The sequence below is a fragment of the Lissotriton helveticus genome (genome assembly GCF_964261635.1).
Source record: "Lissotriton helveticus chromosome 1_1 unlocalized genomic scaffold, aLisHel1.1 SUPER_1_unloc_1, whole genome shotgun sequence".
In the NCBI taxonomy this organism is placed as follows: domain Eukaryota; kingdom Metazoa; phylum Chordata; class Amphibia; order Caudata; family Salamandridae; genus Lissotriton; species Lissotriton helveticus.
The window spans coordinates 5654368-5671462 of record NW_027611648.1 but is presented as its reverse complement, the minus strand read 5'-3'; the positions used below and the strand labels follow the sequence as shown (position 1 = coordinate 5671462).

General features: G+C 45.6%; 1 protein-coding gene and 1 long non-coding RNA gene across 2 annotated transcripts in view; one reads left to right on the top strand and one right to left on the bottom strand.

The window, feature by feature from the left end:
- The window catches only part of LOC144805419 (uncharacterized), a 78743-nt gene extending 72118 nt beyond the window's left edge, over positions 1-6625 (bottom strand). The window contains exon 1 of the mRNA XM_078671979.1: positions 6399-6625. The gene's annotated coding sequence lies outside the window, so the exon portion shown is untranslated. The remainder of the gene's footprint in view (positions 1-6398) is intronic.
- A 197-nt stretch (positions 6626-6822) lies between these two features.
- LOC144805409 (uncharacterized) overlaps positions 6823-17095 on the top strand; it is a 50795-nt gene continuing 40522 nt past the window's right edge. The window contains exon 1 of the long non-coding RNA XR_013605512.1: positions 6823-7080. This is a non-coding gene — a long non-coding RNA (uncharacterized LOC144805409). The remainder of the gene's footprint in view (positions 7081-17095) is intronic.

The window sequence follows — 17095 nt, the reverse complement described above, 5'->3', positions numbered from 1 at the left end:
CCACATCCACCACTACCCACATCCACCACCACCACGTCCACCACCACCACGTCCACCACCACCACGTCCACCACTACCATGTCCACCACCACGTCCATCACCACTACGTCCACCACCACTGCATCCACCACCACCCCGTCCACCACCACCACCACGTCCACCACCACATCCACTAACAACACCATGTCCACCACCACGTCCACCACTACATCCACCACCATCACGTCCACCACGATAACATCCACCACGCCCACAACAACCACATCCACCACCACCATATCCACCACCACCACGTCCACAACCACCACCTCCACCACCACGTCCACCACCACCATCACGTTCACCACGAGGCCACCACCACGTCTACCACCACCACGTCCATCACCACCACATCAACCATGTCCACCACCACCACGTCCACCCCCACATTCACCACCACCACGTCCACCACCACTGTGTCCAACACCACCGCGTCCATCACCACCTCGTCAATCACCACCACGTCCACCACAATATCCACCACCACCCCCACCACCAGCATATCCACCACCACCAAGTCTACCACCACCACTATGTCCACCACCACATCCACCACCACCACCATGTCCACCACCACCGCATCCACCATCACCATGTCCACCACCCTAATTTCCTATGCAATGAATAACGTTAACAGATTTTTCAGTGGCGCATCTGCAGAAAAGTCCTCTTCCTGTTGGAAATTAAGAGAAACGTAACCCCTCACCCAAACAATACATTTACGAAAAAAATGGACTGAATGAGAGCCGTGGCCTGCGGCCTTGGTGCTACAGTAATATTACACCTGGAGGCCAAGAAACCAAGCGCATAGAAGCCCTGAGAGCACGGCCGCCGCGCCGCAGATGCACGCACCGCGGCGGCCATCTGTGGGTTCTGCCCCGGTAGCTTGCGTGGTTTAATGTAACAGGCCATTGGCTTTGAATAGATCCCAGGGGCGGGATACACTTACAGGGGCAGATTTAATCTTCCATGAAAAATCAGTGGGATGCCAGTGGAGCATGTGACAAAGAGGCGCGAGTGGTTTATTGCCGCTGCCAAAAGGACCACTGGACATAACTTCTTCAAACAGTATATGTCCATCTTCACCTTTGACCCAGTAATGCACACCAGAACCGGAGTCCTCAAGGACAACTGTGGCAATCAAACCACACACACAGGTATCTAGGTAATCCATATGATTGGTTCTGTTGTGGGGTGGGAAGGGGGAATTCTATAAATCTAATGCCATTTGAATATAATTAAATTGGGGACTTTACTATAAGGACAACAGTACTTCAAAGAAGTAAGCGGCCACTGAGGCATTTATGCCACATACATGTTTATTTGTTGACAGGAAAATACACTATGCAAAATGCTTCAGTAACTGACAACTTTTGGTTAAACCTGGGCAGAATCATTCAAATTCAAACTTTGTTGACAACGAATTAGAAATGTATGGTTGTGTGTACAGCGCCCTAGGCCATAAGAGCCCACACAAAAGCTTCAAATTTAAGTTTTCTAATGTTACTAAAAAGACCATGAGACTGAAGATAACAAGCATTTGCAATGCAACAGGTAGCGCATTTACACAAGTTTAAGCTATTGGGATTGTAAATGACAAAGCATTTTATTTATGTTTTGAAACCCAAAACATAAATAAAAGGCATTGTCATTTACAATGCCAATAGCTCAAACTTGCGTGAATGTGAGACCAATTGCATTGCAAATGCTTGTTCCAGTTTGTTGTGTGTCCAAACACCCATTTGGTAGCAAGTAGCAGGTTTACCCCGACTGCCTGGTATTGAGTAAACATCAAATGAATCGCTAGTGGGCTGCCAACTATCAGGGTCGCACTGAGATAGAGAATATTTACGGGCACCAAAATAAAAATGAAACAGCTAATAGGGTTTGTGGCAGTTTCAGATAGATAGGCGCTCTACCTAGAATTTACGTTACACTCCGTAGGGAAATAATGTCTAGGGCGTGGTGCGTAAGGAGCGAACGGAGTAACCCTAAACCGTTCCAAGAAAATCAGAAAGACTTTCACAAACTATAAGAAGCATTGCTCTCGCAACCACAATACAGTGTAAAACATACAAAACAGTAATGACAATAAGGTAGCAAACAACAGCAGATCTTTATGTTCTTATTCTTTTTCAAAAGACGTTTTATTGGATCCACATTCAGCCGACACGTGTTTCGTCGTGTTCAAAAGTGGAGTCGACACGACTCTTCAGGGCTGATAAAAATAAAAACAACATGTGTATAGTATATTCCACTTATAACGCATCTTGTACAATGTTCAGTGATAGAGAAGTGCATGGTTGTGAAAGTGAGTTTCCATCCACGGGTTGTTATGTGCCTAGTGTCCGTTTTTGTGAATAAAAAATCGTGCACATCCACATTTCCATTATAGTGACGATGGTGCAAGGCATGCGTGAGGGAAAACAAAAAAAACCATAAAATATATGTTTTTTTTATAGTTTAATTAAAAGGAATCGCGTGACCTGTTTTCTCATGCTCACGAAGATCCCGCATTTGAAAAGGATCAGGGTGCAAAAGTGTTTTTTGCTCCATTTGATAAGCACAAAGGTGAGTATGTCGTGCTCAGTATTAAAGTGGGTCTAAACACAGAAAGTCAAATAGCTCATGCAAGTCAGATGCAACCACTAATACCAATTGTCGCATACCTGGTAAATAGACCCAGGCATCTACGGGTCGATGCGAAACGTGAGTGTAGTTGAAAGAAGGATCTATGTATCACAAGGGTAAAGAACGGGAGAAACACTAAGAGCGGGCAAGTGGTTGTAATTGCAGGGTGCCGTGCAAAGTATTGCTAACTGTGGCTTACCCTGTGTGTAAGTTGACGGGTGTTCAATATCTTTAACATCCAGAGAACCCTAGTTCCGGGTTTAGAGCTATAAGTGAGACTGCTCCTCTAACGTGGGCGCTCAATGAGGCTCGTTAGTACAAAAATGAGACTGCATGGAAAAAGGAGAAGAAATAACACTGTAAGTAAAATGGAAGTAGAAACGAATTGGTAATAAAATTCAGTATAACTGTATACAAAATATGATCCAATGCTGGTCCATAGTGTACATACCTAGACACGTGTGAGTGTCAGACTATACTGGGAGGGGATCCAATTGTTAAAATAAGGGCTGGTTATTAGTTCCGTTATCTCTGTAGGTTTAGCGAACTAAAATAAACAAAACACAAAAAAACGGAAAAGGGAGTGAGAAGTCCACAAGAGTAACGGGCTACGCATCGGCGAAGGCAAGTTCACAGAGTGCCGTGGTCTTACCTGTGGTTCGGTATCCCTCATCTGTGTGTTCCCGGTCGCCGTGTTCCAAGGACGGACACGTGACCGGAAACCGGAAAGACTCATATAGTCTTAGTCCATTAACGACTAGAATGTGCCATACGAATACTATGCTCAAGCGTGAGCCACCATCTTAGGTGTGAGAAAGTACGTGGTCACCATTCATTATTGAGGCATAATCGGGTAGAGGCGGATTCCCCTCCATTAATGAGTTGAGTTTCTGTTGAAAATATGAGTGGAGTATGGAAAAGATAGAATGAATTCGTATAGAATTGTAAGATTGTATACGTGCGTTCCCTAATTTAAAGGATTCCTGTTCTGGATAAAAAAGGGAAATCAGGACAAAAAAAAGGGCAATAAGTAGATTCGCATATTTGCACGGTGTAATGGTTCACGACTAGTTTAGATTGTGAGAGAGACCTCTCATAATGGTAGATCTATTCATGGTAGTATACTATCTAGGTTCGAATAGTAATCTAGCGGCCAAAAGTACAAAAAATAAGTTTTTAATTAAACGTTCCTCGCAGTGCAAACTTAGAGCTGCAGCGTGGGTTAGTTTCTCATATACGTGGATACAGCTAAGTTTGATTGAAAATCCCAATTGGTGCACCCACAAGTGAACAAAAAATTACGCGGTGACTGGTGACAAGACATCCTTAATGTACAAATTGCGATAAGTCTTATTATATATTGTGTGAGACTTCATGTCATAGTGGCAGACTTTAAGATACAGTTTCGCACTTACTATCTTTATACATAACGAATAAGAAAAAATGACATTGGTAATCAAGCACATTAGAGTCACACGGTACAGTAATATTCAAGCAAACTGAGCTAGAATTGTGACTCCCACTATAGACCAATTGTATATACATTTCTTAAAATGAAGTCGTCCATACAGTTCTTATTTCAGTCTAAACGATTTCATGTATGTAGACAAAGTATGTAAGGTAAAATAGCACGTGGTTCATGTAAACACAGATTATTTGAACGGTGGGTGTTTAGTTCCCCAAGAAGAATTGAAGCTCTGGGTCGTAGTTAAGCCCGTGTTCCACGCATTGCAAACGCATGATCCACGTAGCTTCCCTACGTCTCAATGTGATTGTCATTACTGTTTTGTATGTTTTACACTGTATTGTGGTTGCGAGAGCAATGCTTCTTATACCAAAATAATAATGCTCACCATTAGTGAATAGCTGAAGAAGTGGCATCTATAAGCTAACTGTAATGCACAGCTATCATGCAAAAGGAAAATAATAATAGACTACTGCGTAGAATATCTGTGCAATGCATAGATATGCAAGTCAGATTCAGAGAGGACTATATTCATTCTATATCATGCATTACAATATTTTAGCTTTCTCCCACTGGAAACTTGCTTTGCCCAATGAAAGTCAATGTTAACATGTTCCCCGTTTCATTAAAACTCCCCCACATTGTTGTACCAAAATACATTTAAGCCTTCTTTATTCATGTACATGAGGGTATACGCTGCTCATGTGCGTGCTTATATTACATGAATCACGGTTCATTACCATTAAAGAGAGGCATATTAGACTTGCAATGTCCCTCTCTGTGACATTACTGCACACTGCCTTTGCTAATTTGCAAACCCTGCCCCTCTAAAACCTATTTTTTGTTTTGTTTAGGGCTCGTGCCCCCTGTACTTTTCATTTTTGTACTTGTGGTTTGCTGTTTTCAGTATCTGTATGGACTTAAATATACAAAAGTGATGTTATTACAATCCTTAAAATAGCAAATGTGTCACAAATTGTGGCTCACGTGAGGACGGAGGGACAGGAGACTGATTAGTTAAGTGGTGAATAAATACACCAGCCTCGTCACACTCACACTTCCTTGAAGACTTGACAAGCCTGTCTGCTCAACTGCGACCCCTTTTCGAAGAACATGGCAATACACATGTAGCTGGGGTGGTCGCCGGGAGGATCTAGATCAGTGATACTCAAAGTACGGCCCGGGGGCCGCAAAAAGCCCTTCAGGTCTTTACTTGCGGACCCCTGGGCAGCAGCAGCACTGGGCTGACGTTTACTCGAGTCAGAACTAACATGAACAAGAAACGTACATATACAGCAAACACTTATTTTAAAGGTTAATTGCAGTTAGGAAAATGAAGTAACAAGGCCTTTATCTTTAGGAACACCTTCATTCTTAAAGGCAGCCACTAGATATACATGCTTTGTTTCCCTACCCCGACTTTACACCCCCCGCTGGCATCAGGGCGGCCCTCGGTCACACCATAGACCAAACTTTGTGGCCCCCGAGAAAATGTTTGTGAGTACCCATGACCTAGATCAAGAAAAGGCGGAAGTAGTTAGACACGAGGACGGAACAGAAGCTTGCATCTCTAAAAGCCACAAACAGGAACCAATGAAAATAAGCATTGGCATAGCCAATAGGTTGCGCCTTTGGGACCTTATAAGTGTTTAGCCGTGCAACAGTTGATGTTGTTGCACCAAGGATATTGTGCTGGATAACAAAACACTTATAAGGTCCCAGAGGCGAGACCTTCTGGCGATGCCAATGCTTGTTTACCTGATGGGCATCGGCTGACTGCTGCCTGGTTACTGAGGCCCTAGTGAGGTGGAGACATATTTGGGGGAGTTTTATCCTCATCAGATGATGCTGTGCAGGCCCAGGTGCAATGAGGCGCAGTCGGTGCTGCCTGGGAGTGTGTTCTTTCACTTTCGATTCACGGGGCGGCCCCCCTTCACTCTCCCAGGTGCAATGAGGCGCAGTCGGTGCTGCCTGGGAGTGTGTTCTTTCACTTTCGATTCACGGGGCTGCCCCCCTTCACTCTGGTGAAAGACACAAACGGGATTCAAGTCGATCTTCTCATCACAGACTTTTCAGGTGAAACAAATGTCACCGTTTGCTGAGGCCTTCAAAAGAGCGACCCAACTCCAGCACTGAGGGCCAATGAGCATTGATACAAAATAATCATGTCTAAGGATCGATGCAACAACAACAACAAATGAACCCCGGAGAGCAGGCTCGAGACCCTCCAGCACCAGACACTCTTTGTACCTTATGGCCTCACCTGGGGTTCAATGTGGTGCTCTGGTCCCTCCTGGGGTCGGGCCTCACCTGGGCTCCCTGCTGTGGGTCCTGGGCTCCCTGCTGTGGGTCCTGGGCTCCCTGCTGTGGGTCCTGGGCTCCCTGCTGTGGGGCCTGGGCTCCCTGCTGTGGGTCCTGGGCTCCCTGCTGTGGGTCGTGTTAAGCTTTGTCTTTGTGTAACGCCCGGCCTGAACTATGAGCGCGGGGAGACGAGGCTGTTCGTTGACAACTGCGCATGCGCTGGGGATAGCCTTGGATTAACTGCGCATGCGCGGGGGACAGACACTGCTTTCCATAGCGTGGATTAAAGAGGCCATGGATTAACTGCGCATGCGCTGGAGATAGACACTGCTTCCCATAGCGTGGATCAAAGAGCCTTGGATTAACTGCGCGTGCGCCGAGGACAGACGCCGCTGTTAGGGCAATCCAACTCCAGAAGTCGTTGCAAGAGAGATTCACAGCACGGAGCGCAGCACAGGCCCCGACAGCACGGAGCGCAGGGAAGGGCCACACCTCTGAGCCAGCACCGGTGGGACGGGGTCCTCGCAGGGACACAAAGAAGCACAACAATGACGGTGTCCGCGCGGGGACACAACGAGTGAGAAGCAACAGCTGCCTTCCGCCGAGGGGCACGAGGCGCCTCGCGCCACAGCACAGGGTGAGAGGTATGTCAGGGCAGAGCTTCTCTTTGTAGCGGGCGTGTCTTTGCTCTGCGCATGCGCACTGAGGCTGCGCGTCCTCTGTCTACGGCAGGTCATAGGCTGCGCTCCGTGCAAGGTCCTCACTCGGTGATGGGAAGTAGGGTATTCGCCCCGCACGTGCGCAGCTGTGACGCGCGGTTCTGCGCGTGCGCAGCCGTGAGACGCCATGTTTTGTTCTCGCGCGCGATGGTGGCTCGTGCAGCGGCGTGAGCGCGCGCGTCACTCTTGGGGGAATAACACACCGGACCCCACTCCTTACAGGCGGCCGGTGCCCCCGGGGAGCCCCCACTGACTGGAGCACGAGGAGAGGGGAGGGAGGCCTCTGACCCCGCTGGTCCACACGTTTAATGACGAGCATCCGAGGGGGTCTGTTTTATGAGACAGAATATCTGGTATTTAGGGTACAAAGCTGCTCGATTTTGCTTTTATATTTATTTATTTATTTATACCTAATAGTCAACCTTGTTAAGAAATTCTCAGGGTATTTTATCTCGAACGCTAAAAAGCAATGACTGTTAGAAAGAACAAAGATACCTAGTTCCAGAATGATCCAGGGGTCTGGAGAGAGAGACAGACACTTGGACACTTTATGTTTCATGATCTCTCTTCTGCATTTTCTATTTTAAGAGAAAAGCTCTGCCTTTCCTGTTCACATAGATCACTAGATGTGACAAGATATATTTGCCACAAAAAGCCCCTGAGCCTAGCGCGAGGGATCCTAATGTTGAAGGCCTTGGTGAATGTGGAAACTACACACACAAGGGATAGACAAGAAGATAACTATGGAGATAACCACACAGGACTCAACTTTCTTAATATTTGTATCTAAGAGTCCATACACATTACCTGTATACATTTGACTCTCGGTCCTTTTATCAATCTATTCTCCGAAATATATATTGACCGAAAAACATGGTGTACTCAATATTGATATCTAGGAGCCTATACTCTTTACCTGGGTCCGCTTAAAAATCAGTCGGAGATGCTTCTACCTGTATACGCTTGACAGTCAGTCCACAGGTGATGACCTTTTATCGATATATTCTCTGTCTGCAGTACACTGCACATTACAAAGATAAATCAAGGGTTGATCGAAAAGCATGGTGTACTCAACATTGATATCTCGGATCCTATACTCTTTACCTGTGTGCGCTTAAAAATCAGTCCCTTATCGGAGATGCTTCTACCTGTACACACTTGACAGTCAGTCCACAGGTGATGACCTTTTATCGATATATTCTCTGTCTGCAGTACACTGCACATTACAAAGATAAATCAAGGGTTGATCGAAAAGCATGGTGTACTCAACATTGATATCTAGGAGCCTATACTCTTTACCTGTGTGCGCTTAAAAATCAGTCCCTTATCGGAGATGCTTCTACCTGTACACACTTGACAGTCAGTCCACAGGTGATGACCTTTTATCGATATATTCTCTGTCTGCAGTACACTGCACATTACAAAAATAAATCAAGGGGTATCTATGTCGTTGACCGAAAAGCATGGTGTACTCAATATTGATATGTCTGAGCCTATACTCATTACCTGTGTCCGCTTAAAAATCAGTCCCTTATCAAGAGATGCTTCTACAGTAGATGGATGGCTGTTGTCCCTTGTGATGATAGCATGGACCACTACTATGTAAACAAAATGCGAGACAACTCTTTAAGTATCCTCAGCATCCAATCTATTGATACAATGTGACGCACTGATCTGTGACTACCCAAAGATGTCACACTGTAGTCGATGGTAATAAACTATGTGTTTGTGTTTCTTAGTTTGGCCTGAGTATATCATACAGCCATTACCAATACCGAGAAAACAATCAAAGTGTCCCTATCAACGCTGAACTAGAGGGAAAAAGGAACTTGAACATCCCTTGTAACCGAGAACTTCTTTATCTATATGTTATTTTGCGGCTGAATTAGATTCAACCCTCGGTCAAATATCGCTTAGAGGACATACTAGACATTAGTATAGGCAATTGTTAATGCCCGAAATGCTACGGTTTGGCCCAAGTGGCCAAGGGACCAACGTGGGTGAGAAAAGACTATACAGTGTTTGCCAAACACAAAAGTTGCCGGCTGCCAACCTAGATATATTTATATGGTCGTTTAAATATGGTATCTACGGACGTTAAGGGCAAGGGTATGACAACACCCTCCCTACCGACAGAGTAGAAGGGGCCCTTGGGTCCCAGCCCTGAAAGTGGCACCGTAGCAAATGCATGCATGTGGGATGGTGTCTGCTGCGTTAAATGTATGCATGTGGGATGGTGTCTGCTGTGTCAAATGTATGCATGTGGGATGGTGTCTGCTGCGTTAAATGTATGCATGTGGGATGGTGTCTGCTGTGTTAAATGTATGCATGTGGGATGGTGTCTGCTGTGTTAAATGTATGCATGTGGGATGGTGTCTGCTGTGCTAAATGTATGCATGTGGGATGGTGTCTGCTGTGTCAAATGTATGCATGTGGGATGGTGTCTGCTGTGTTAAATTTATGCCTGTGGGGTGGTGTCTGCTGTGTCAAATGTATGCATGTGGGATGGTGTCTGCTGTGCTAAATGTATGCATGTGGGATGGTGTCTGCTGTGTCAAATGTATGCATGTGGGATGGTGTCTGCTGTGTTAAATTTATGCCTGTGGGGTGGTGTCTGCTGTGTCAAATGTATGCATGTGGGATGGCGTCTGCTGTGTTAAATGTATGCATGTGGGATGGTGTCTGCTGTGTCAAATGTATGCATGTGGGATGGTGTCTGCTGTGTCAAATGTATGCATGTGAGATGGTGTCTGCTGTGTTAAATGTATGCCTGTGGGGTGGTGTCTGCTGTGTCAAATGTATCTATGTGGGATGGTGTCTGCTGTGCCAAATGTATGCATGTGGGGTGGTGTCTGCTGTGTCAAATGTATGCATGTGGGATGGTGTCTGCTGTGTCAAATGTATGCATGTGAGATGGTGTCTGCTGTGTTAAATGTATGCCTGTGGGGTGGTGTCTGCTGTGTCAAATGTATGCATGTGGGATGGTGTCTGCTGTGCCAAATGTATGCATGTGGGGTGGTGTCTGCTGTGTCAAATGTATGCATGTGGGATGGTGTCTGCTGTGTTAAATGTATGCATTGGGATGGTGTCTGCTGTGTCAAATGTATGCATGTGAGATGGTGTCTGCTGTGTTAAATGTATGCCTGTGGGGTGGTGTCTGCTGTGTCAAATGTATGCATGTGGGATGGTGTCTGCTGTGCCAAATGTATGCATGTGGGGTGGTGTCTGCTGTGTCAAATGTATGCATTGAGATGGTGTCTGCTGGGTTAAATGTATGCATTGGGATGGTGTCTGCTGTGTCAAATGTATGCATGTGGGATGGTGTCTGCTGTGTTAAATGTATGCATGTGGGATGGTGTCTGCTGTGTCAAATGTATGCATGTGGGATGGTGTCTGCTGTGTTAAATGTATGCATGTGGGATGGTGTCTGCTGTGTCAAATGTATGCATTTGGGATGGTGTCTGCTGTGCCAAATGTATGCATGTGGGGTGGTGTCTGCTGTGTCAAATGTATGCATGTGGGGTGGTGTCTGCTGTGTCAAATGTATGCATGTGGGATGGTGTCTGCTGTGTCAAATGTATGCATGTGGGATGGTGTCTGCTCTGTCAAATGTATGCATGTGAGATGGTGTCTGCTGTGTTAAATGTATGCCTGTGGGGTGGTATCTGCTGTGTCAAATGTATGCATGTGGGGTGGTGTCTGCTGTGTCAAATGTATGCATGTGGGATGGTGTCTGCTGTGTCAAATGTATGCATTTGGGATGGTGTCTGCTGTGCCAAATGTATGCATGTGGGGTGGTGTCTGCTGTGTCAAATGTATGCATGTGGGATGGTGTCTGCTGTGTCAAATGTATGCATGTGGGATGGTGTCTGCTGTGTCAAATGTATGCATTTGGGATGGTGTCTGCTGTGCCAAATGTATGCATGTGGGGTGGTGTCTGCTGTGTCAAATGTATGCATGTGGGGTGGTGTCTGCTGTGTCAAATGTATGCATGTGGGATGGTGTCTGCTGTGTCAAATGTATGCATTTGGGATGGTGTCTGCTGTGCCAAATGTATGCATGTGGGGTGGTGTCTGCTGTGTCAAATGTATGCATGTGGGATGGTGTCTGCTGTGTCAAATGTATGCATGTGGGATGGTGTCTGCTGTGTCAAATGTATGCATGTGAGATGGTGTCTGCTGTGTTAAATGTATGCCTGTGGGGTGGTGTCTGCTGTGTCAAATGTATGCATGTGGGATGGTGTCTGCTGTGTCAAATGTATGCATGTGGGATGGTGTCTGCTGTGTTAAATGTATGCCTGTGGGATGGTGTCTGCTGTGTTAAATATATGCCTGTGGGGTGGTGTCTGCTGTGTCAAATGTATGCATGTGAGATGGTGTCTGCTGTGTCAAATGTATGCATGTGGGAGGGTGTCTGCTGTGTCAAATGTATGCATGTGAGATGGTGTCTGCTGTGTCAAATGTATGCATGTGGGATGGTGTCTGCTGTGTCAAATGTATGCATGTGGGATGGTGTCTGCTGTGTCAAATGTATGCCTGTGGGGTGGTGTCTGCTGTGTCAAATGTATGCATGTGAGATGGTGTCTGCTGTGTCAAATGTATGCATGTGGGATGGTGTCTGCTGTGTTAAATGTATGCATGTGAGATGGTGTCTGCTGTGTCAAATGTATGCATGCGGGATGGTGTCTGCTGTGTCAAATGTATGCATGTGGGATGGTGTCTGCTGTGTCAAATGTATGCATGTGGGATGGTGTCTGCTGTGTCAAATGTATGCATGTGAGATGGTGTCTGCTGTGTCAAATGTATGCATGTGGGATGGTGTCTGCTGTGCTAAATGTATGCATGTGGGATGGTGTCTGCTGTGTCAAATGTATGCATGTGGGATGGTGTCTGCTGTGTTAAATTTATGCCTGTGGGGTGGTGTCTGCTGTGTTAAATGTATGCCTGTGGGGTGGTGTCTGCTGTGTTAAATGTATGCCTGTGGGGTGGTGTCTGCTGTGTCAAATGTATGCATGTGGGATGGTGTCTGCTGTGCCAAATGTATGCATGTGGGGTGGTGTCTGCTGTGTCAAATGTGTGCATGTGGGATGGTGTCTGCTGTATCAAATGTATGCCTGTGGGGTGGTGTCTGCTGTGTTAAATGTATGCCTGTGGGGTGGTGTCTGCTGTGTCAAATGTATGCATGTGGGATGGTGTCTGCTGTGCCAAATGTATGCATGTGGGGTGGTGTCTGCTGTGTCAAATGTGTGCATGTGGGATGGTGTCTGCTGTATCAAATGTATGCATGTGAGATGGTGTCTGCTGTGTCAAATGTATGCATGTCGGATGGTGTCTGCTGTGTTAAATGTATGCATGTGGGATGGTGTCTGCTGTGTTAAATGTATGCATGTGAGATGGTGTCTGCTGTGTCAAATGTATGCATGTCGGATGGTGTTTGCTGTGTTAAATGTATGCATGTGAGATGGTGTCTGCTGTGTTAAATGTATGCATGTGGGATGGAGTCTGCTGTGTCAAATGTATGCATGTGGGATGGAGTCTGCTGTGTCAAATGTATGCATGTGGGATGGTGTCTGCTGTGTCAAATGTATGCATGTCGGATGGTGTCTGCTGTGTTAAATGTATGCACGTGGGATGGTCTCTGCTGTGTCAAATGTATGCATGTGGGATGGTGTCCGCTGTGTTAAATGTATGCATGTGGGATGGTGTCTGCTGTGTTAAATGTATGCATGTGAGATGGTGTCTGCTGTGTTAAATGTATGCATGTGGGATGGTGTCTGCTGTGCCAAATGTATGCATGTGGGGTGGTGTCTGCTGTGTCAAATGTATGCATGTGGGATGGTGTCTGCTGTGTTAAATGTATGCATGTGGGATGGAGTCTGCTGTTTCAAATGTATGCATGTGGGATGGTGTCTGCTGTGTGAAATGTATGCATGTGGGATGGTGTCTGCTGTGTCAAATGTATGCATGTGGGATGGTGTCTGCTGTGTCAAATGTATGCATGTGGGATGGTGTCTGCTGTGTCAAATGTATGCATGTGGGGTGGTGTCTGCTGTGTCAAATGTATGCATGTGGGATGGTGTCTGCTGTGTTAAATGTATGCATGTGGGATGGTGTCTGCTGTGTCAAATGTATGCATGTGGGATGGTGTCTGCTGCGTTAAATGTATGCATGTGGGATGGTGTCTGCTGTGTCAAATGTATGCATGTGGGACAGTGTCTGCTGGGTCAAATGTATGCATGTGGGATGGCGTCTGCTGTGTTAAATGTATGCATGTGGGATGGCGTCTGCTGTGTCAAATGTATGCATGTGGGATGGTGTCTGCTGTGTTAAATGTATGCATGTGGGATGGTGTCTGCTGGGTTAAATGTATGCAGGTGAGATGGTGTCTGCTGTGTTAAATGTATGCATGTGGGATGGCGTCTGCTGTGTCAAATGTATGCATGTGGGATGGTGTCTGCTGTGTTAAATGTATGCATGTGGGATGGTGTCTGCTGTGTTAAATTTATGCATGTGGGACGGTGTCCGCTGTGTTAAATGTATGCATGTGGGATGGCGTCTGCTGTGTCAAATGTATGCATGTGGGATGGTGTCTACTCTGTCAAATGTATGCATGTGAGATGGTGTCTGCTGTGTTAAATTTATGCCTGTGGGGTGGTGTCTGCTGTGTCAAATGTATGCATGTGGGATGGTGTCTGCTGTGTTAAATTTTTGCCTGTGGGGTGGTGTCCGCTGTGTCAAATGTATGCATGTGGGATGGTGTCTGCTGTGTTAAATGTATGCATGTGGGACAGTGTCTGCTGGGTCAAATGTATGCATGTGGGATGGTGTCTGCTGTGTCAAATGTATGCATTTGGGATGGTGTCTGCTGTGTCAAATGTATGCATTTGGGATGGTGTCTGCTGTGTTAAATGTTCAGCGTGTTCTTTAGTCAGTCCTCGAACAGAAATGAAAAACAAAGTTAGTTTGTCATTCAGTTTGGCCGGTCTCGGAGAGGCCTGATTTATGGTATAATCTCCAAATTGCACTTGCTATGCTATGAACTTTGTTTTTAGGCTACCATGCTGTCATGAATGTTCAAATCAATTAGATCTTCTGAGCAGCTGCAGTGCCTGCTTGCCTTACGTTACTGAGAACTGCAGTCACGCAGTCTGTCTCTGGGTAGTGCCCTTCCATTTCTGGTGCTTTGTAGTAGTTTTAAGATCTTTTTACAGGTTCCCATTACTCAATTGAGTGTAATTTCTGATTTTTATAAGTTTTCCTCATGATTTTGCTCATGATAAAGTGTCACTCATACATGTTGAAATGTCACTCATAATTACAATGAAATTTTGAAAATGTCACACATTGCAACCTGAAACCTTGGCAGCAATGTGTGTGATAGCTGTATTGGATGAACATGGACTTTGAGACTGTCCCCCGGGATATAAACGTTCTTCTGGGGTTACCTCTTTGCCCAGGGATGTGGGGATGGTTCTGTAAGCCTTGGTAGAGCTGGAGACCAGGTCACTTAGAAGCGGGTGATAGTACACATGGAGTGAAGCAAGAACCCATGGACATAGAATGTGTACACATGGAGTGAAGCAAGAACCCATGGACATAGAATGTGTACACATTGAGTGAAGCAAGAACCCATGGACATAGAATGTGTACACATTGAGTGAAGCAAGAACCCATGGACATAGAATGTGTACACATGGAGTGAAGCAAGAACCCATGGACATAGAATGTGTACACATTGAGTGAAGCAAGAACCCATGGACATAGAATGTGTACACATTGAGTGAAGCAAGAACCCATGGACATAGAATGTGTACACATGGAGTGAAGCAAGAACCCATGGACATAGAATGTGTACACATAGAGTGAAGCAAGAACCCATGTACATAGAATGTGTACACATGGAGTGAAGCAAGAACCCATGGACATAGAATGTGTACACATGGAGTGAAGCAAGAACATATGGACATAGAATGTGTACACATGGAGTGAAGCAAGAACCCATGGACATAGAATGTGTACACATGGAGTGAAGCAAGAACCCATGGACATAGAATGTGTACACATGGAGTGAAGCAAGAACCCATGGACATAGAATGTGTACACATTGAGTGAAGCAAGAGCCCATGGACATAGAATGTGTACACATGGAGTGAAGCAAGAACCCATGGACATAGAATGTGTAGACATGGAGTGAAGCAAGAACCTATGGACATAGACTGTGTAGACATGGAGTGAAGCAAGAACCCATGGACATAGAATGTGTATACATGGAGTGAAGCAAGAACCCATGGACATAGAATGTGTACACATGGAGTGAAGCAAGAACCTATGGACGTAGGAGACATGGAGTGAAGCAAGAACCCATGGACATAGAATGTGTACACATGGAGTGAAGCAAGAACCCATTGACATAGAATGTGTACACATGGAGTGAAGCAAGAACCCATGGACATAGAATGTGTACACATGGAGTGAAGCAAGAACCCATGGACATAGAATGTGTACACATGGAGTGAAGCAAGAACCCATGGACATAGAATGTGTACACATGGAGTGAAGGAAGAACCCAGGGACATAGAATGTGTACACATGGAGTGCAGCAAGAACCCATGGACATAGAATGTGTACACATTGAGTGAAGCGAGTGAAGCAAGAGCCCATGGACATAGAATGTGTACACATTGATACACATGGAGTGAAGCAAGAACCCATGTACATAGAATGTGTACACATGGAGTGAAGCAAGAACCCATGGACATAGAATGTGTACACATGGAGTGAAGCAAGAACCCATGGACATAGAATGTGTTCACATTGATACACATGGAGTGAAGCAAGAACCCATGTACATAGAATGTGTACACATGGAGTGAAGCAAGAGCCCATGGACATAGAATGTGTACACATGGAGTGAAGCAAGAGCCCATGGACATAGAATGTGTATACATGGAGTGAAGCAAGAACCCATGTACATAGAATGTGTACACATGGAGTGAAGCAAGAACCCATGTACATAGAATGTGTACACATGGAGTGAAGCAAGAACCCATGGACATAGAATGTGTACACATTGAGTGAAGCAAGAGCCCATGGACATAGAATGAGTACACATGGAGTGAAGCAAGAACCCATGTACATAGAATGTGTACACATGGAGTGAAGCAAGAACCCATGGACATAGAATGTGTACACATGGAGTGAAGCAAGAACCCATGGACATAGAATGTGTACACATTGAGTGAAGCAAGAACCCATGGACATAGAATTTGTAGCTCTGGCCAGTTGCGCTTAACTCCAAATAACAACAACAACCTGTGGCTGCTTCAGGGAGACTGAGGAGGCAAAGGTTTGATTCAAAGCAGAGAGCGCTCGAGACACACGCACGAGACAACAGAGGCCGCAAGAAGCCTCTGGGCAGGAGGGTTATTAATAATAGGATTGCAGCATTTGTGGCCGTGAGCTCAGCCTGGTGGCAGAAAGGATGCTCTGCAGCCACAGTGTGCGTCACAAGGTTACAAGTCGATGGGTTTAAAGCAGAGATTCAGGGCAAGCATTCATTTCATTTGATGTAAGCACCGTGAAGAATGATGCTTTGTGTTTATTAGCAGGTAAACATACGCACTTTCTACAGAGGAATAGTATTTGTATCTGTTCACACGCTTCTTTCATAGTGTCATACGCAGGGCTTTAAGTGGGCCGGGTCTCTATTACAGTCTCATCATTTCAGAAATGATGCTTTGTGTTTATTAGCAGGTAAACATGCGTACTTTCTACAGAGGAATAGTATTTGTATCTGTTCGCAGGCTTCTGTCATAGTGTCATACGCAGGGCTTTAAGTGGGACGGGTATCTAGCAGGACCACCCTTCACTATGTATGTCAATTCAAAGAGACTCCTTATAGTTCTTTCACAGTCTCATCGTTTCAGAAATGATGCTTTGTG